This window comes from Neoarius graeffei, chromosome 7 (genome assembly GCF_027579695.1).
Source record: "Neoarius graeffei isolate fNeoGra1 chromosome 7, fNeoGra1.pri, whole genome shotgun sequence".
Classification (NCBI taxonomy): domain Eukaryota; kingdom Metazoa; phylum Chordata; class Actinopteri; order Siluriformes; family Ariidae; genus Neoarius; species Neoarius graeffei.
This window is the reverse complement of record NC_083575.1, coordinates 14,304,702-14,326,649: the sequence shown is the minus strand read 5'-3', so window position 1 is coordinate 14,326,649 and position 21,948 is coordinate 14,304,702.

Here is a 21,948-nt window from a genome sequence, read left to right as displayed (position 1 = left end):
TCCGTACACGTGGACTGCTCCCAGAACACACAACTTCAGCTTGCCTCTACTGTCACTGAATCCTCCCGCCGCTCGTAAACGCTCCCTCTCGCGCTGCCCAGCGCGTTCACGAGTTTAAAGGCGCAGTAGCCCCCTTTGCTCCCGCTACACATAGCAACACTACACTTTACCCTTTGCCATGCGTTGTTAGGGAACGGTAGCAAGTACCCCGATGACTGACTTCAAGAATATGTAGAAAAAATTTAGAAATTATACTTTCCAAAAGTCATTTGAGCTTAGTGTATTGCATTTCCATTTATATTGTAGGTTCTTGCTGATGTTTTTGCGGAGTATGACGCAGCTGCTGAATCAGAAGCTGCAGAGTTTGTATGTACTAGTTGTGAACATTCACATTATTATCAATCTCATTTATTTAAAATCAGATAAAATCATGCCATCATGATCACTGCTTAAAGTACCAGTATTTGGTTGTTCTTTTGTTCAGAGGAAGAGCTAGCACTAGAGAATTCACCGGCGTTTTCATGCGCCATTTCCATCGAGTAGAACAGCCAGTGAACAGCAGTGTGTTCTTCCGCTGACGTCACAGCATGGCCGCGAGCCACGGACCCAGTTTTCTTGCGCTGTGCAATTAAAAGTTGGATATTCACGTAACAACAGCTTCTTTTCATGTAATTATAACAGAAATCTAACATGTTTGCCATGTTGTATAGTTTATTTAAGAAATTGCATAGAGTCATGTTCATGTCATCAGCCCTTTAAGCTCCCCAAACAGACAACCCAGTGTGAAAAGGCCAGGGCAAGGCGGCATTAAGGCGGGATTTCATTGAGGGATGAAGCTGGTCGGCTTTCTCCCGAATAGCAAAGCGGCTTTACGACTTTTCACTTTTTCCTTAACTTTTTTTTTAATAGTTACACAAACAGTTTGTGGGATCGATTTAGGCTACCCTGCTTGCAAAATGCCAAGCTCGGCAGGAGATAGCGAAAGTGAAATGGAGGAGGAATCTCAGGGTCCAGGAGGTGGACATGTAGGGGGAAGAAAGAGGAGGGGAAGTGGTGGTGGCAAAAGCCCAGTTAGTAAAGGTAGAAGAATTGAGGAAGGAGAATTAAAAGTTTTGGTGAAATTTAATGTGGATATCTCTAAACATGACATTTCCAACCCAATACGGCTAACTAAGTTGATTAAAGAAACTCTTGGAGAGGTGGCATCAGCAAGGTATATTAGCAACAATAAGGTCATAGTGTTTTGTAAGTCTAGAGAGCAAAAACAGAAGGCATTACGATTGCGTTGTTAGGACTTGGACTGTTTTGGCCTCTAGAGGCCGCTGTTATTTCCTTTTCGTGTCTTGTTTATTTTGGCCTCTAGAGGTCGCCACTGTTCCTGTGTTTTGTGTTTTTGTTAATTGCCTGTTAGTCCTAATTATCTTCACCTGTGTCCTTAATTAGTTTGTGTATTTATACCCCTGAGTTCAGTCCTCTTGTCACGGAGTCTTTGTGCTGTTATGTTTATCTCCAGTTTCCTCTGTACCGTGTTCTTTGTTTTGCACTTTGCTTTTCTTTTTTTTTGGCTTTTGTTTTGTACCTTTGGATATTTTTATTTTTGTGATCTTCTGAGCTTTTGCATTTTTGCCTTTTCCTTTTTGGACCTTAAACTTTTGATATTTTATTTTTCCCTTTGTCTTCCCAGTGTTAGATTATACTCTTTGTTGTTTTTTGTTTTGCCCTGTATATAGTGTATATAGTATAAATAAACCTTTTGATTCTTTTTCTACTTCCGCCTCACGCCTCTGCATTTGAGTCATCCCCCTGGTGGCCTAGTGGGGGTTTGCTGGATCATCACACCAACGAACCAGGTTCGAATCCCAGCAAAACCCTAACAGAAAGACTCCGTCATGACCGACTCAGCAGAGGCTGCTTCAACTGTCTACCCGGCCAACCTTCAGGGAATTACGGCAGCTTTGACACGCTTCGGAGCAACCATGGACGCTCGTGGACGTACGCTCACCAGCCAACGTGAGGCCCTTGCTCGCCATGAGGAACTGCTTCAGCAAATCGGGAAAACCCTGGCACAGCTGACATCTCTGCCTGCATCTCCTGATCCAGCTCCCGCTCCTGCTCCTGTGCCTCCTGCCATGCTGCCTTCTTCACCTTGCGAACCCAGCCTTCCTGCACCACAGAGGTACGACGGCAAGCACAGTGAGTGCCGAGAGTTCCTTACCCAGTGTCAACTCACCTTTGAGCTTCAGCCTACCACCTACACTACGGATCGCCGCAAGATTGCCTTTGTGATCACCTTATTAGCTGGTAAGGCGCGAGCCTGGGCTACTGCTATCTGGCAAAGACAGGGACCTGAGTGCCTTGATTTCCAGCTGTTCTCTGAAGAGATGCTTCGGGTCTTCGATCAGGCGGACATCAGTACCGACGCAGCCCGAAAGCTCATGTCCATCCGGCAAGGAGGAAGCGTCGCAGATTATGCCATCTCGTTCCGAACGCTCGCAGCAGTAAGTGGATGGAACGAGACTGCCCTGGTGTCAGCCTTCCACCATGGTCTGTCTGACCCCATCAAGGATGGTCTGGCCTTTATTGGATGCCCAAGTGACCTTGAAACCCTCATCTCACATGCTATTCATCTGGACAACAGGATGAGAGAACGCCACCAAGCCTTGAGCCCCCCCAGCCTCCCTACCTCTACCTGGAGACCGTCTACCTCCTTCAGTAACTGTCCAGAACCCATGCAAGTGGGTCGTACTCACCTCTCCGCATCTGAGAGGGAGTGCAGAAGGAGGGACAAGTGCTGCATCTACTGTGGCAAGCCTGGTCACTTCCGAGCATCATGTCCCGAACTCTTGGGAAAAGGACCGCCCCGTCCAGCCGAGGGAGGGTTGTGACGGGGCCTACCCTCTCTCCCGGACTCCCTGGCCAAGGAATCTACATCCCGGTCTCCATCTCCTGGGGTGAGTCTGTCCACTCTTGTCAGGCTTTGTTAGACTCAGGGGCGGCTGGGAACTTTATGGATATTCACTTCGCCCAAAGCATCAATATTCCGACTGCACCTCTTGAAGTCCCACTGTCTGTGTCTGCCCTCGATGGCCAAGCGTTAGGTGATGGAAGAGTCACCCAAGTTACTTCTCCAGTCTTCCTCCAGTCTCAAGGTCACAAGAAAGAAATATCCCTGCACCTGATTCCTTCACCTGAGTTCCCAGTTATTCTAGGCCTTCCTTGGCTTACTCGCCACAACCCTCACATAGACTGGGTAACAAGCCAGGTTGTGGAATGGGGCCCTGCATGCCATGCCTCTTGTCTGCTCTCTAGCCCTCCTGTGTCTCCTGCCGAGCCCCCTGATCTCACCGAGTTATCTCAAGTTTCCACAGAGTACTGGGATCTCAAGGAGGTATTCAGCAAGAGCAGGGCCGCCGTTCTTCCTCCGCACCGGGCCTACGACTGTGCCATCGACTTGCTCCCTGGGACTACCCCTCCTCGTGGCAGACTGTTTTCCCTCTCTCAGCCAGAACGCAAGGCCATGGAGGAATACCTCAAAGATGCCCTGGTCTCTGGGTTCATTCGACCCTCCACCTCACCTGCTGGTGCCGGCTTCTTCTTTGTCGGCAAGAAGGATGGGGGGCTCCGACCATGTATTGACTACAGGGGCCTGAACAAGATCACTGTGCGCAACCGATATCCCCTTCCGCTGATGTCCACTGCTTTCGACCTGCTCCAAGGCGCCACCGTCTTCACCAAGTTGGACCTACGGAACGCATACCACCTCATCCGTATCCGACAGGGAGACGAGTGGAAGACTGCCTTTAACACCCCGTCTGGGCACTACGAATACCAGGTGATGCCCTTCGGACTCACCAACGCACCAGCTGTTTTTCAGGCCCTAATCAACGACGTCTTAAGGGACATGATTAACCTGTACGTTTTTGTCTACCTCGACGACATCCTTATCTTCTCCAAGACCATGCAGGAGCACCGCCACCATGTCTGCCAGGTTCTCCAGAGGCTGCTACAGAACAATCTGTTCGCCAAGGCCCAGAAATGCGAATTTCATGTTCCCGAGGTCTCCTTTCTGGGATTTATTGTACGGACAGGCCAACTCCAAATGGACCCTGCCAAGACCCTGGCCGTCTGGGATTGGCCTACTCCCAAGTCCGTTAAGGAGGTTCAGCGGTTCTTAGGATTTGCTAACTTCTACCGCAAGTTCATCAGGAACTTCAGTTCTGTGGCAGCACCCATGTCAGACCTCACCAAAGGGACAGGTGGATCTTATGTCTGGTCTCCTCAGGCGGAAAAGGCGTTCAGAGACCTCAAGGACCGCTTCTGCACGGCACCCATTCTGGTCCTCCCGGACACCTCCCAACCATTCATCGTGGAGGTGGACGCCTCGGACAGTGGTGTCGGCGCGGTGCTCTCTCAACATTCGGAAGGAAAGCTGCACCCCTGCGCTTACTTCTCCCACCGCCTGAGTCCTGCGGAGTCCCGGTACGATGTGGGGGATCGAGAACTGCTAGCGGTCAAACTGGCCCTTGAGGAGTGGAGGCACTGGCTGGAGGGAGCGCAACATCCATTCCTGGTTTGGACTGACCACAAGAACCTGGAGTACCTCCAGCAAGCCAAGAGACTTAACCCTCGACAGGCTAGGTGGGCCCTGTTTTTCAGTCGGTTTGACTTCACCCTCTCGTACCGCCGCGGCTCCAAGAACACCAAACCTGACGCACTGTCCAGGCTGTTCTCTGCCACTAACAGGGAGAATGAAGTCGGGCCTATTATCCCTGTGTCCCGGATTGTGGCCCCTGTCCGCTGGGGTATTGAGGAGGCTGTCTGACGAGCCCAACGCCAGGACCCCGGTCCTGGGACGGGGCCACCGGGCCTCTTGTACGTCCCACATCAAGCCCGGGCCAAGGTTCTCCAGTGGGGTCACTCTTCCCCTCTCACCGCCCACCCGGGAGCTCGGAGGACCCTGGACTTCCTGAAAAGACGCTTCTGGTGGCCTAACATGGAGCAGGAAGTAAGGTCATTTGTCCTGTCCTGTGAGGTTTGCACCAGAACCAAGAACCCACGACAGCGTCCCCAGGGTCTCCTGCATCCTCTGACCATTCCCCGGCGTCCCTGGTCCCACGTGGCAGTCGACTTCATCACGGGTCTCCCTGAGTCACAAGGTAACACGGTCATTTTGGTCATAGTTGACAGATTCTCCAAGGCCTGCCGCTTCATACCACTGTGCAAACTTCCCTCTGCTCTTGAAACAGCGAAACTTTTGTTTAATCATGTCTTCCGAGTCTTTGGTCTTCCACAGGACATCGTCTCAGACCGAGGGCCCCAGTTCTCCTCCCGAGTGTGGCACGGGTTCTGCAAGGTCATCGGAGCCACTGCCAGCCTCTCCTCTGGGTTTCACCCACAGTCCAATGGTCAGACGGAGAGACTCAACCAGGACCTGGAAACCACCCTGCGAGGCCTGGCTATGGATAACCCGACATCGTGGAGCACCTGGCTGCCATGGGCAGAGTACGCCCACAACACCCTGCAGTCATCGGCCACCAAGCTGTCGCCATTCCAGTGCCAATTCGGGTTCCAGCCACCTCTGTTCCCGGACCAGGAGGAGGACGCGGGGGTGCCCTCGGTCAACCAATATGTGAGACGGTGTCACAAGACCTGGAGCAAGGTCAGGAAGACCCTCATACAGACCTCCAGAACCAACCAGACTCAGGCCAACCGCCATAGAAGACCTGCACATACTTTCCGCCCTGGGCAGCGGGTTTGGCTGTCCACTAAGGACCTTCCGCTGCGGGTGGAGAACCGCAAGCTTGCTCCTCGCTACATTGGCCCCTTCAAGGTGGTGCGCAGGGTGAACCCTGTCTCCTACCGGCTCCAGTTGCCCCGGACTCTGAGGATCAACCCCACTTTCCATGTTTCCCTGTTGCGGCCCGTACTGACGTCTACGTATGCCCCTGCCCCTAGGAACCCCCCACCCCCCCGCATCTTCCAGGGGCAGACTGTGTTCACTGTGAATCGCCTGCTTGACTCCCGCCGGGTCCGCGGTGGCTTGCAATATCTGGTGGACTGGGAGGGCTATGGTCCTGAGGAGCGCTGCTGGGTTCCTGCTCGGGATGTCCTAGATAACGAACTGTGTCGGGACTTCCATTCGGCCCATCCGGATCGCCCTGGGAACGTCAGGAGACGCTCCTAGAGGGGGGGGGTCCTGTTAGGACTTGGACTGTTTTGGCCTCTAGAGGCCGCTGTTATTTCCTTTTCGTGTCTTGTTTATTTTGGCCTCTAGAGGTCGCCACTGTTCCTGTGTTTTGTGTTTTTGTTAATTGCCTGTTAGTCCTAATTATCTTCACCTGTGTCCTTAATTAGTTTGTGTATTTATACCCCTGAGTTCAGTCCTCTTGTCACGGAGTCTTTGTGCTGTTATGTTTATCTCCAGTTTCCTCTGTACCGTGTTCTTTGTTTTGCACTTTGCTTTTCTTTTTTTTTGGCTTTTGTTTTGTACCTTTGGATATTTTTATTTTTGTGATCTTCTGAGCTTTTGCATTTTTGCCTTTTCCTTTTTGGACCTTAAACTTTTGATATTTTATTTTTCCCTTTGTCTTCCCAGTGTTAGATTATACTCTTTGTTGTTTTTTGTTTTGCCCTGTATATAGTGTATATAGTATAAATAAACCTTTTGATTCTTTTTCTACTTCCGCCTCACGCCTCTGCATTTGAGTCATCCCCCTGGTGGCCTAGTGGGGGTTTGCTGGATCATCACACCAACGAACCAGGTTCGAATCCCAGCAAAACCCTAACATGCGTAAGCCGGGGAAAGAGGATGTGGAATGTATGGAGGTAGGGGTGAGAGATGGAGTAAGAGGAGTCATTACTGGTGTCCCCACGAATATTTCAGAAGAGGTACTGAAAACTTGTATGAAGGGAGGGACACTAGTGAAGGTTACTTGGTTCTACACTAACAAGGGGGGGGGGGGAGGCTCCAAGTATGACCATCTTGCTGCATCTCAGTGAACTGCAGCTTCCTAAACAAGTAATGATTGGATATGTTTGCTACCCAGTCAGGCCATATGTGCCAGCACCTTCGAGGTGCTTTAAGTGCCAGAGGCTGGGGCATGTTGCGGCAGTCTGTAAAGGGGCAAGGAGATGTTGTGGAGGAGATCATGACTATGGGCAGTGTGAGGAGGGAGTGCAGCCCAGATGTTGCAATTGTGGTGGGGCACATAGCGCAGCATATCAAGGTTGTGTAAAACAGCAGGAGGAAAAGGAGGTGCAAAGATGTAGAGCAGTTAACCTGGTGTCATATGCAGAGGCTGTTAAACAGGTCAAAACAAGAGGGCCTGCAACCAATCAGAGGGTAAATCAGAAAGAGGCATCAATGCAGGGTGATGGACAAGGCAGGGATGACTCCCTAGTGAGAGGGGAAAGGCCTACAATGCAGGTGGACAAGATAGATTTTCTAGCTTTTATAATCAAGGTTATTAACTGCTCTGCCCAAGCAACTACGCGTACAGATCGCATTAAGATAATACTGCAAACTGCAAAGGCACATTTGGACATGGCTTGTGTGCCTGTGGAAGAGGTGATGAAAAAGCTATCAGAAGGACAGGGTGAACCATCACAGTCTGAAGGATGACAGGAATCCCATTAACCATATTGCAGTGGAATGCTAGAAGCCTAGTGGCGAATGGGCAGGAATTTAAGAAATTTGTGTATGAGCTCCCAATTTTACCTGACATTTTATGTATACAGGAGACATGGTTAGTTCCTCACTTGCAGTTTGTAGTTCCTGGATACACTTCAGTACGAAAAGATAGGAGGGAAGGGCAAGGGGGTGGATGTTGCACGTTTGTGAAAGATGGTCTATCATACAGGGAATTAATAGTGAGTGAGGATAGTGTGTGGCTATGGAAATGTGGTGGACAAGAGGGGATAGCATCATAATAGTTAATTTTTATAATCCCTGTAATGATTTAACAGTGGAGTATTTGGAAAGAGTGGTACAGAGAGATGGTAAAAGGGTGGTGTGGTGGGGGGATTTCAACACACAATTCGCTGTGGGGTAGCGATACCACTAATAGGAATGGGGAAGTTGTAGAGGAGTTCATGGATATTGAATCACATATGCCTAAATGATGGGCGAGGCACCAGAGTGAATGTTAGAACTGGAGCACTATCAGCACTTGATCTTATGTGTATCCAGTACATTAGCTGGGTTAAGTGAGTGGGATATATGGGAGCATTCCACTATAGGAAGTGATCATTTCCCTTTAATTTGCAAAATAGCTATAGATGTAAGCAGAGAGGTGGCTTGGTCTCCGGGGAGGTGGCATTGGAAAGAAGCAAACTGGGAGTTGTTTAATGAAGTTTGTGAAACCAGAGTAAACCAGGTACAGATCACAGGATGTGTGATCTGCAATGTGTGTGAAAAGCAAACAGACTGCAGCAGTGCTATGGATAGTGAGATCACACTATTTGAGCTTAAAAGTGCCCTCATTAACACCTCCGATACTGCACCAGGTCAGGATGAAGTGTGCTACATAATGCTGAAGCATGTATCTGATGTAGTGCTTATAGTGGAAGCATTTAATAGAATATGGTCAGAAGGAAAGGTGCCAGCTGCGTGGAAGCATTCTCTAGTCATTCCAATAGCCAAGCCAGGGAAAGATCCTTCAAAGGTAACTACAGGCCTATTGTACTTGCATCTAATTTGTGTAAACTGATGGAGAGAATACTGGTTAACAGGTTAACATATTTAATGGAAAGCAAGGGGCTGTCTGCAAGATACCAGAGTGGGTTTAGGAAGGGAAGGTCTACTCTGGATGCCATGATTAGACTTGAGACTGACATTAGGAAAGCCTTAGCCATGAAAGAGGTTCTTGTGGCTGTCTTTTTTGACATAGAGAAGGCTTATGACATGCTGTGGAAGGAGGGCCTCATGATGCAGCTGAAAAAGCTTGGTGGGAGGGAAGCTTTTTAACTGGATATCGAGCTTCCTATTTGGGCATACAATCCAGGTGAGGGTGGGGGCAGACATATCTACTGTGATCGAGGTGGAAAATGGCACACCCCAGGGCAGTGTTATCAGCCCTGTGTTATTCAACATCATGATAAATGATGTATATAGGAGTGTAAGCCCAGACATAGAGGTTTCATTATATGCAGATGGGGCCTTGTGGAGGAGGGGAAGGAACATTAACTTTGTGGTGAGTAAGATCCAGCAAGTGATTGAGGCAGTTGTAGGATGGGCTAGACTGGGGATTGAGGTGGTGTTTACATTAGACCGTATCTATATCATTTTCGTTGCAGATGCACTGTCCGTGCACATTAAAATGCCGGAAAACGACTCCACAGGCAGAACAGTTTGAATCCGCCAGGGCCCACGTATTCAACCCAGTACGTATCTGATCCGGTGCTGTGTAAACATTGAGGAACGAGGATGCGCAGTGCTGAGCTCTAGCTGACGTTGTCATTGGACAATGTCACTGTGACATCCACCTTCCTGATTCGCTGGCGTTGGTCATGCCATGTTGGTCATGTGAATGAGCAATACAGGAAGTGTGTTGAGGAAGTCATTAAGTGAATGAGCAATGCAGGAAGTGTGTTGGTTACTGTAGCACTAAATAGTCTTGTTGTAATCGCAAAAAACGGCCGTTCTGCGAGGTGAAGAGTGTACCGAACACTGTTAGATCCTTCTAGCATAAACACGAAGGCCATACACGGTGTACTGTAAAAAAGGCGTCATTGTAGTACCAGTACCGCCGATAACAGACTGGCATACTTCATTTTTTACAACGACATCCTTCCACTTGCAAGTGGTGAGTGACTTGCGCATGCCCGATATGCACTGGGATCATGTGACGTGCCGTCTAATTAGTCATGTGATTAGCATATCCGTGTACTGGCGTTGCTGTGTGCACGGGGAACGGTTTTGTTGCGGGCACAGAAATTGTGTGTGTGTACGCGAATCGTTTTAAAAACGTTAATCTGATGATCCGCTGATTCGAAATAATGTAAACAGGGCCTTAGATTCTCAGTAGCAAAAACTTATTGTGAATTCTTTACAAATAGGACAGTCGCTGATAATGTTAAACTATTAGACTGGTACCAAAATCCAGAATTGTGACACCCAAAGGCATTTTTGAGACAAAGTCAGCAAACAGTCTTATTTTGTCAATTTGGGTGTGCCGAATTCAAATCTGCAATATGCTGAGCTCTATCTGACCTCTGTTGACCTCTAGAGGTCATTGAACTTGGGGCCTGTAAATGTCTCAGCTGAACCCAGTTTCTCAGCTTTCTAAGGAATAAAATATACTAAAATGATTAATGAAGTTAGCAAATGGCCTTGTTTGTTAAATGTTTGGGTGCTGAATTCATTTTTCATTTGTAAAATGACATATGACCTCTGATAACCTCAAGGTCATTAAACTTGGCCTATAGGCCTATGCATTTAACGGCATTTTTAAACTGACTTTACTCCCTCAAAAAGAATATGAACAGACAAAAAACAAGTACAACATTAAATGCCAGTCCATGTACATGTGACTTACTTTTCACAATGAGAATGCCTAGGCGATCACCTTACATAACATTGCATTACATTTAGCGGTTATTGTTTATACAAAGCTACTGAAAAAAGGACAGATTCAGCAGCATACAAAATGTGGGGGCATACAGGGTATACAGGTTAATCAGGGTTAGTATATATGAGAGTTTTTTCTTTGTTGTTTGTTTTTTGTAAAGGCTTTACCCCGTTTAAAACAAAAAACAAAACAACAAAGAAAAAAACTCCCATATATACTAACCCTGATTAACCTGTATACCCTGTATGCTCCCACATTTTGTATGCTGCTGAATCTGTCCTTTTTTCAGTAGCTTTGTATAAACAATAACCGCTAAATGTAATGCAATGTTATGTAAGGTGATCGCCTAGGCGTTCTCATTGTGAAAAGTAAGTCACATGTACATGGACTGGCATTTAATGCTGTATTTGTTCCTTTCTATTTGTTTTTTGTCTGTTCATATTCTTTGGGGGAGTAAAGTCAGTTTAAAAATGCCGTTAAATGCATAGGCCTACAGACCAATTTTAATGACCTTGAGGTTATCAGAGGTCATATGTCGTTTTACAAATGACAAATGAATTCAGCACCCAAACATTTAACAAACAAGGCCATTTGCTAACTTCATTAATCATTTTAGTACATTTCATTCCTTAGAAAGCTGAGAAACTGGGTTCAGCTGAGACTTTTACAGGCCCAAAGTTCAATGACCTCTAGAGGTCAACAGAGGTCAGATAGAGCTCATATTGCAGATTTGAATTCGGCACACCCAAATTGACAAAATAAGACTGTTTGCCGACTTTGTCTCAAAAATGCCTTTAACTCCTTAAATAAGCACTTTTTTGAATTTTGTTACCAGTCTGTATGGGGAACCACTGGAAAGGTTGGAGGTTGCCAGGTATCTAGGGCTTTGGTTTGACAGAAGGCTCACATGGAAAGCTCATACTGATAAATTGGAGACAAAGTGCAAGAGAGTATTAAACGTGATGAGATGTCTGGCAGGGATGGAATGGGGGGCAAGCCAATCCTCATTAAGGACACTATATTATGCTCTCTTGCGTTCAGCAATGGATTATGGTAGCTTTGTCTATGGATCTGCATCTGATTCTCAACTCATGAAGCTGGAGAGAATACAGTCACGAGCACAGAGGCTTTGTTGTGGAGCGCTTAAGTCTTCCCCAATAGGAAGTCTATGTGTGGAGTTGAGAGAGATGCCTTTAGCATTAAGGAGGAAGAAGTTGTCCTTAGCTTACTGGTCAAACCTGGAAGGCCACAACCAAGGGAATCCTGCTAAAATAGTGATAGAGCCATGCTGGGAGTATGAGGCCAAAAAGGGCAAGGGATTTGGGTGGAGGGTGAGGGAATGGGTACAGGAAGCAGGATTGAAAGAGGGAATAGTTAGCCCGACAGTAGCTGCATCACCAGTGACACCTTGGTTATTCCCCCTACCTTTAGTGGATATGAATATATTGGAGTACGCAAAGGAAGAACAAGAGAAGCAGTATGTGGCTGGTTTTGCATTAGACCATATTTTGTGTGCATATGCAAGTCACGCCCAGGTTTATACAGATGGATCAAAGGATCCTGCATCTGGGAAAACTGCAGCTGCTATGGTTGTGAAGGGGATGGTGTTAATGCCTCCTGGAGGCTGACAGATGAGGTGTCTGTGTACACCACTGAGCTCATTGCCATCATTAAAGCACTAGAGTGAGTTGAAGAGACTGGGCAAGTGAAGGTGTTAATATGCTCTGACTCTGCAACAGTGTTGGGTAGCATACAATCACATAGATCCTGTAGACTGGATTTATTATATGAAGTGTATTTATGCCTGTATAGGCTGGAGCAGAGAGGTGCCTCTGTATGTTTCTTATGGATCCCAGCTCATGTGGGGATATGGGGCAATGAAAAAGCAGATGGACTTGCAAAAAAAGCCCTAGAGAGACCAGATCCACAGGTCGATATTAAGCTTGGGAGGAGGGAGGTAAAAGTTTTTATTAGGAGGGCCCTGACAAGGCAATGGCAGACCCAGTAGAACACAAGTCCCAAAGGCAGGCACCTGTACAATATCCACAGAGAGGTTGGGAGAGAAGCCACAGTAGGAGGGTGCAGGAGGGATGAAGTCGTCATTGTCAGGCTTAGAATTGGTCATACACTGCTGAACAGCACCCAGTGCAGGATTGGTAGGGCAGAGACAAGAAATTGCATGTGGTGCCCAGATCAAGAGGAAATGGTGCAACATGTATTGCTTTTATGTCCTAGGTACCAGTGGCACAGGGAGCAGTGGGAAAATAAATTGCAAAGAGCTGGATGCTCAGACTTTAGTCTAACTTCAGTTCTGGGATATGGAATAAGGCCAGGGGAACTAATCAGGTTCCTCAAGAGTGCAGGGCTATACATGAGAATTTAAATGCACTTAAATGTAGGGAACTGTAGGTGGCGGTACACACCTGAAGGCGTAACCCGCCATTAACCAGAAGAAGAACCCAGTGTGAAGTATTGTTCTGCCTGCTCAGTACATACCAAGCCCTTTTGGTTTTCCTGACTACTTCTTGTATTTCTGACCCTTTCACTTTCTCCCTCACATTTTTGCTCTTTGCCTTATCTTCCCTGTTTTGTTTGCCGATCGCCCGACCCTTGCTTGTTTATTGACTGAGTCTACTCTCTCGTCTTGGCTTTGATTGTCAGTCTGCACCCACTCTCCTCTGTGCATACATCTGTAAGTGCCTGCATTCTAACCGGATGTGTCGCTGAACATGGATGTAGCAGAGGATACTAAGCAGACTACAATTAACGTGCAGGGGCATTTGCTTGGAGAACATCAACATATGCTTGCCGATCTCAACACTTGGATGACGACTCCCACCTGATGTCTCAGGCCCTCCTAGCATGCCCAGAGTCTACTCCTAGCCCTGAGCTACAACTCCCCACACCGGAGAAGGTCACTGGAGACGCCACTGCATGTAAAAGGTTTTTTTTTTACTTCAAATGTTCTATGTATTTCACCACCGTACCGAATCTGATGAGCACAAAATCACTAAGTTTCTATCATTTCTCACTGGCAAAGTGCTCTGCTGGGCAACTGCCATTTGGAACAAGGGCAGTGAGCAATCCAAGTCATATGAGCAGTTCCTCTCCCTATTCAAGAGTTTTTGACCATGAACCAGAGGGGATTGAGGTTGGGGAGAGTCTACTCGCCAGCTTTCAAGGTTCCTGAAGTGTTGCTGAATACGCCCTGGACTTCAGGACGCTAGTAGTTGCCAGTTGATGGAACGATCCAGCCCTGAAAGAAGTCTTTTGCCAAGGTTTGCACCCTGAGATCATCAGTGAACTGGCCTGTAGAGAGGAGAACCTCACTCTGGACTCCCTTATTGACATTCATCTCAGCCAACTGTTAAAGCCCCAACCCTTTATCCACAAAAGTACCAGGTCTGTTCAGTCGTCAGAGGACAGCTCACCCATGGAGGTTTCACACACTAGGTCAACCTGTGCTGAACATGCTAGATGATGCAAGGAGGGGTTATGCTTCTACTGTGGGAGCCTCAACCATAACATCCGGCACTGTCTGGTCCGACCAGCCCATGCAACCCCAGCAGAAACACCAGCAAGATCTAGGAGTCCGGTGAGAGAATTCAACTCAATCCTTTAAGATACCAGTTTTACTAAAAGGTGGCATCCTCCACATACGTCCTATCTGCTTTTGTTGATTCAAGGGCAGAGGGGAACTTTATTAGCAGTACCATCATGCAGAAGCTCAACCTGCCTACCACCCCTCTGCACAGTGCACTCAGCATTAGGACCATTGACAGAGGACCCATAGGCAATGGACTTGTTACCACATGCACCCAATCATTTCAGATTCAAGTAGGAGCATTGCACAAAGAACTCATTTCACTGTACATGACCACAACCGTTGATCATGACATTATCCTTGAATATCCCTGGCTACAGCTGCACAACCCTCTGATCTCATGGCAAAGTAAAGAAATTCTTCAATGGTCACCCACTTGCTTCCAGAGCTGTCTCTCTTGTCCTCAGGTCAAAAGTATCTTCCATCTCAGTGGAAAGTCCTCAACCAGACTCCATGGACAACGTTCCTGACTGTTATTGGGATCTTTCGGAAGTCTTCAGTAAGGGGAAGGTCTGTGGGCTACCACCACACCGGCCATATGACTGCATGATTGACCTACTGCTAGGTAGGTCACCTCCATGTGGTTGTATTTATCCCAGAAGGAACATGTTGCCATGGAGGAGTATATTCAGGAGGCACTCAAACAGGGATACACCTGTCCTTCCAAGTCTCCTGCATCTGCTGATTTCTTTTTTCTTTTTGTGGAAAAACGAGGAGGTGGACTAAGGCCTTGCATCGATTAGAGGTTTAAATCAGGTAACCATAAAATACCCTTCTCTTCCCCTGGTTCCAGTAGCTCTGGAGCAACTCAGATCCACAAGGATCTTTTCTAAGCTTGACTTGCACAGTGCATATAATCTGATCAGATAAAGAGCGATGAATGGAAAACAGCTTTCAGCACTACCGCTGGACACTTCGAGTACCAGGTCATGCCTTATGGCCTTTCTTTGGTGCCCAGCGCATTCCAATCCTTAAATCAATGATGTGCTATGGGACATGCTGGGCAAATATGCCATCATTTATATTGACGACATCCTGATATACTCCTCAGATGTCCAAAGTCACCAGGAACATGTCAGAGCAGTTCTCAAGCATCTACTGGAGAACAATCTCTACATAAAGGCTGAAAAATGTGAGTTTCATCAAAGTAAGATCTCCTTCCTTGGCTAGATCATCAGCACAGAAGGAGTAAGCATGGACTCACCTAAGGTATCAGCTGTCATTTCCTGGCCGACACCCAAATCCATAAAGGATCTTCAATGGTTATTGGGCTTTGCGAACTTCTACCGCCAGTTCATTCGAGGTTTCAGCACTCTGGCAGCTCTCTTAACTGCGTTGCTGAAGAAAGGTCCCAAGCGCCTACAGTGGAACCCAGTGGCAGAAGAAGCCTTTAGTCTGCTCAAGCTTGCCTTCACTTCAGTCCCCATACCCCAGCATCCCAACCCTACTAAGCCATTCATCGTAGAAGTAGATGCGTCTGACACTGGAGTAGGGGCCATCCTTTCCCAATGTTTTGGGGAAAAACAGAAGCTACACCCAGTAGCTTTCTTTTCAAAGAAACTAACTTCAGCAGCAAAGAATTATGATGTGGGGAACAGAGAACTGCTCATCATTAAACTAGCCCTCAAGGAGTGGCGGCATTGGTTAGAGGGAGCTACTCACCCCTTCGTAATTCTCACAGATCACAATAACCTAGAATATCTCAGGAAAGCCAAAAGGTTAAATCCATGCCAGGCCAGGTGGGCATTATTCACCTGATTTGACTTCACAATTTAATTCCATCCAGGTTCCAAAAATACCAAAGCAGACACTATCCAGGGCTTTCGGTCCATCCCACCAAGACTCAGTTTCTCATCCCATCCTCCCACCACAGTGTTTCACACAATCCATCACCTGGGAACTGGACAAGGAAATAAGCAAGTCACAGCCTCAAACACATCCCATTCATCTCCCACCTGGTCTTCTCTACATACCCAAGCATCTTCACATCAGAGACTTATCACCTGGGCACATGCATCTCCTGCCACTGGACATCCAGGTAGTCAACACACATACCAAATGTTAAGGAACAAGTACTGGTGGGAGAACATGCTCACAGAAATAACCAGTTCATCACTTCATGTTCTGAATGTGCTCAAGCGAAGGTTCCAAGACACCCCCTGCCAGCAAGTTATGCCCTCTACCAATTCCTCAAAAGACCCTGGTCACATCTATCAATTGACTATCATGGATCTCTGTCCCTCTCAATGCAACACCACTATAATGGTAACCATTGACCGATTTTCAAAGGCATTGAAACTTCCCATTGCCAGGCATCCGCACAGCTTCTCAGAGCTGTTATTTCAACAAGTCTTCAGGTACTATGGCATCCCTGAGGATAGTGACCGGGGATTCCAATTCATTTCACATTTTTGGACAAGCTTCATGGAGAGGTTGGGAGTATCCATAAGCCTCACATCTAGCTATCACCCCCAGTCAAACGGCCAAGTAGAGAGAGCAAATCAGGAGATCCGGTGTTTCTTGGGGATCTACTGCATGAGTAACCAGGGGGACTGGGCGTGCTGCCTTCCTTGGGCCGAGTATGCACAAAACTTGCTTAAACACTAAGCTACCCAACTAACACCATTTCATTACATACTCTGCTACCAACTGCCCTTGTTTCCCTGGGATGACACACCCAGCCAGGTACAAGCAGTCAATGGCTGACTGGTTCAGACACAGTCAAACCATCTGGGAGGAAGTCCATCAGTGTTTAGAATCAGTCTGCACCAAGTACAAAGAATATGCAGATAAGCATAGAGGAGAGACTCCTAACTTTTTCCCTGGCGACAGAGAATCTGAGAGAACCCAACACCTGTAGAAAACTCCAACCACACTACATCGGGCCATTTAAGGTTTTGTGCTGCATTAACGGAGGATCATACCATCTTGATCTTCCCCCTCACAGCCAAGTATCTCCTACATTTCATGTATCACACCTGAAACCTGCTATCCCAGGGCCCCTTGCCAGCAACACACCAATCCAGGAACACCCTACACTCAATCTAGAGGGAGAGCCCATCTCCCAGATAAATAAGATCCTCGACTCAAGACAAAGAGGAGGCCAAATCGAGTACCTGGTAGATTGGGAAGGATCTAGACCTGAGGAACAAAGCTGGGTCAAATCCAGGGACATTCTCGACCCACTTTTGAAACAAGAGTTTTATGCACAATATCCTAACAAACCAGCACCCAGAGGTAGGGGTCATCCAAGAAAGAGTGTGTGTGTGTGTGTGGGGGGGGGGGGGGGGGGGTCTGTCAGTAAACCCACTGAGAGAACAAACTACAAAACATGGATGCTCTGAACTACAGCACCCTGTCTCCAGCCTACTGAAACTCAGCTGTCTCATTTCCTTAATCACCTGTCCCTCTATTTAAGCTCCCCAAACAACCCAGTGCGAAGTATCATTTTGCCTGCTCAGTACATACCAAGCCTTGTTTCTTCTAACTGCTTCTTGTATGTCTGACCCTTTCGCTTTCTCACATTTTTGCTCTTTGCCTTATCTTCCGTTTTGTTTGCCAATCGCCCAACCCTTGCTTGTTTATTGACTGATTCTAGTCTCTCATCTTGGCTTTGTCAGTCTGCACCTGCTCTCCTCTGCGCATACATCTGCAAGTGCCTGCATTCTAACGGAGTCTAATATATTGACAATTTTTCTGCATGAATATTTGTTGTAACGATCACAATCAGTGCAAATGTGATTCAACATTATTTCCACTTTTGTTCCACAGCTTATAAAATAGCACTTGATCCAGGACATCCTATTTTCCATTTTATTTGTCATCATGCTTCACATTTCGCACAACTTAATGTAACAATGAGATACTAAAATTAGGTCAAGAAATTGGAATGGATGTAAATGACTTATGCTTTTAAGTAGCTATTTATCAAATGTTTTAAGCAATAGAATGCACTCTTGTAAAGAGTGCATCCATGGTTTAAAGGATAGCCTTCTCGTTCACGTTAAGTTTCAATTTGAGTGGATTTACATAAACAGTGATAGTGTGGTTACAATGTTTAGTCAGATAATGGTCAACTTACTGATCCTCACTCAAGTTGGGATCACAAAAAAAGTCCAAGGTCTGAATCACAAGAAACTGGGTGTGATATCTGGATACCAATGTGCAGTTTCAGGCTGAATTCAAAATCTGAACAAAGCCCAGTGATATTGATATCAACTGTAGGGATCGACTGATATGTTTTTTTCAGGGCCGATACCGATTATTATGGAATTGGGATGCCGATAACCGTTATGTGCAACCGATAAATGTAAACATTATAATTCACATGAAATTAAACATAGCACACACTGTAGGTATGATTTTAACCAATTAATAACTATGCCAGTAAATCCAACCCAATGTTCCAGTCGATATAATAGTCTGAAGTGATCAACAGTGTCAAATGCTGCACTTAAGTCTAAAAGTACCAAGACTGATGTTTTGCCAGCATCAGAGTTAAGACGCAAGTCATTCATAACTTTAATAAGGGCTGTTTCTGTGCTATGACGTGCATGGAAACCTGACTGAAACTTATCAAAGCAGCTATTTGAAGTCAGAAAAGCAGTTAATTGGTTGAAAATTCTCAATTATTTTTCCAATGAATGGTAGATTGGATATGGGCCTATAGTTGTTCAGCATTAAAACATCAAGGTTATTCTTTTTCAGTAGGGGTTTTACAACTGCTGTTTTGAGAGATGAGGGAAATATGCCAGTCTGTAATGATGTGTTAATAATCTGAAGTCGATCGTTTGATGTTAGGTGAAGGATAGATTTGAAGAAGGCTGTTGCAGAGACATTTAGAAAATAAATATTTCAGTTAGATGCAAACTAAATCTATTTTCAGAAATTGCAAAAATCACTTGTTATAATAATTTAAAATATATAATAAGATAATGATTTTGTCATCAAGTAAAAAGGTAAGATCAAAACAAAGTCAAAATTATAGAGATAGGCCTACATATTTCTTTCTGTAAATGAATTGCACAAGTACATAAAGTAAATGATGCACACAGTAAGCCTATTGCCACCTCCAGAATTCAGAGGTGGTAGCAGAGTTTATTTTCATAGGCTAGACTGTGCTGGGCAGCTTGTCTGCCTGGCCTGTGGGGGGCGACAGAGAAAGTGAGAACGGCCAGGATAGAGAAAGTAAGAACGGAGTGTTAAAAGCTCTGGTTAAAGAAGTCCCAGCATTTTTCTGTCTACCTAGAAGACCCACATAGGGGCCATTTGGCCCGACCGCTTTTCCCTAATACACTAATCACTCATTTTGTTATGGTAATGAGGCTGTTAGTGGCAGTGTGTGGGGTGAGGGGGTCACACTTCACACACTTCACACTTCAGTGGTGAAGTCATGTTGGCTACTTCTGTGTGAATGTGAGAATGAGGAATAAAAACACATTCTATTCTAAAATGTGAACATGTGAATGTCCCATGTGACCATAACGACTCATGTGACTGCAACCAGACAATTGTTTGATGGATAAATACCTCAGTGCACATGGACTATCGCTTCAGTTCCCTCAAGAATTTTGTGGTGAAAGAAGCTCCTCTCCAAGGAACGAAGATGCAGAGATTCAACATTCAACAGGCATTGGAAATGATCCTGGATGGAGCAAACCCTTGCGACTCGGATGGAGAAGACATCAACCTTCAGGTGGATTCAGACTCCGAGCTGTCTCAGTCATCTTCAGGTAAGATTTCATTTCATATTATTTCCTATTTTACATTTCATTTCAGTGAGGAAGTTGGAAAATATAGCACCATGTGAATAGAGCCTCCATTTTGTTTCTGAGTGCGGACTGCCGTCAGTTTTGTTTGATTCTACTTCTCCTGAGGTGTCTGCACCTTAGCCAACCTATTTGAGATGTTCTGGGATTATTATTATTATTAGCTTCTATGCTTGCATTTGTGATATCATTTGACTTTCCCATTGCTCATAATTACATTTTTTTCACACTACATATGAGGAGACTGCTCCCCAACCAAAAAAGAGAGCTAACAGCCACATTTCCATAACAAAATGAGTGTCCACAGGGGGGACTTGGGGCCAATTGGCCCTCTTGTGGGTTTTCTAGGTAAAAAGGCCAAATGGCCCCTCTCTGGGACTTCTGGGACTTCAAAGGAGTGGCTGCTCCTTGAAGAGTCTGTTCAGAGAACGGAAGTCGGAGTGAGGGGGTGGCCCCGCTCCTTTAAGAGTATATTGCTTTCCGAATCAGAAGCGCTAGCGAGGAGAATCACTTGCGCAAGAATTATAAATACTAGTGGAGTACATTACAGCGCAATGTGAAGTAGCATAAGAACATTTAAGTCAAGAGTTTAATTGATGTATTTCATTCATTACCGTTTATCCAAGCAAGTGTGCATCCATGACACAATTAATTACTGAGCCCACAACAAGCATCCTGACAAACTCCCTACAGTATTACATAGCCTACTAGCACCATACCACACCTGGCTTGTTTAAATGTTCAAATAGCACTTTATAAACCTTTCGATTACGTTCATTATGTCTTATATTAAATATAGTTAGTTTTTTTTTTTTCTTTTTTATCAGACATCTAATTTATTGGGTTTGTTTACCTGACATGTTTCGACGTACAACTTCCGTCTTCCTCAGAGTGTCACCGGATGTTAATTGGTGACGCATCTTTTATCAGCCACCATACAGATAGTACAAGACAAATTAAAAACAGACAGGACGCTCAAGAAACGTACAAACCTCACCGTACAAGACATCACTCAGCTTCTTCAATTCATCGCCACATCCACATACTTTCAGTTCAGGAATACAATCTACAGACAGAAGGAAGGTTTTGCCATGGGAGACCCACTATCAGCCATCATGTGCGGTTTTTTCATGGAGGATCTGGAGCAAAAAGCACTCACCACAATACCAGCGGAATACAGACCAACACTCTGGAAACGGTATGTGGACGACATATTGGAAAAAGTAAAGAGGGGACACACTCAACAACTCACCGACCATCTTAACACCATAGACAATACCGGCAATATAAAATTCACACATGAAGAAGAAACGGAGCAGTCAATAGCATTTTTGGATTTAAAAATACAACACACAGAAGATGGGGATATCAAAATAAAAGTACACAGAAAACCCACACACACCGACCAATATTTAAACTGGACTTCCGAACACCCCATAATGCACAAAATATCCGTAGTTAGAACATTACATGAACGCACAGCAATAATTACAGATCCACAGGACAAAGAACAGGAGGAACAACATATACAACACGCACTGAAAGCATGTCAATATCCACAATGGGCAATATCCAAAGGGGCGGAACAGGTTAAAAACAACAAAACACAAAAGAAAGAGAAAAAACAAACTAACAAACAAGAACACAGGGGAGTAGTTACATTACCATACATCAGGGGAATAACTGAACGCATTCAAAGAGTAATGAGGAAACACAATGTTAACACACCTGTCAAACCACACACAACACTCCGTCAGATCCTGGTGCATCCCAAAGACAGAATACATCCGGACAACAGATGCAACACCATATATGAGATTCCATGTAAATTATGCAATAAAACTTATATTGGGGAGACAGGAAGGAGTTTCAGCACAAGAAAACATGAACATAAGAAAGAGTGCGAAAAGGAGACAGCTACAAGACAAACCCGAACAATAAAAGAAAAGGCACAACAGGAAAATTATAAGTCAGCTATAACAGATCACTGTAAAAGGGAAAATCACAT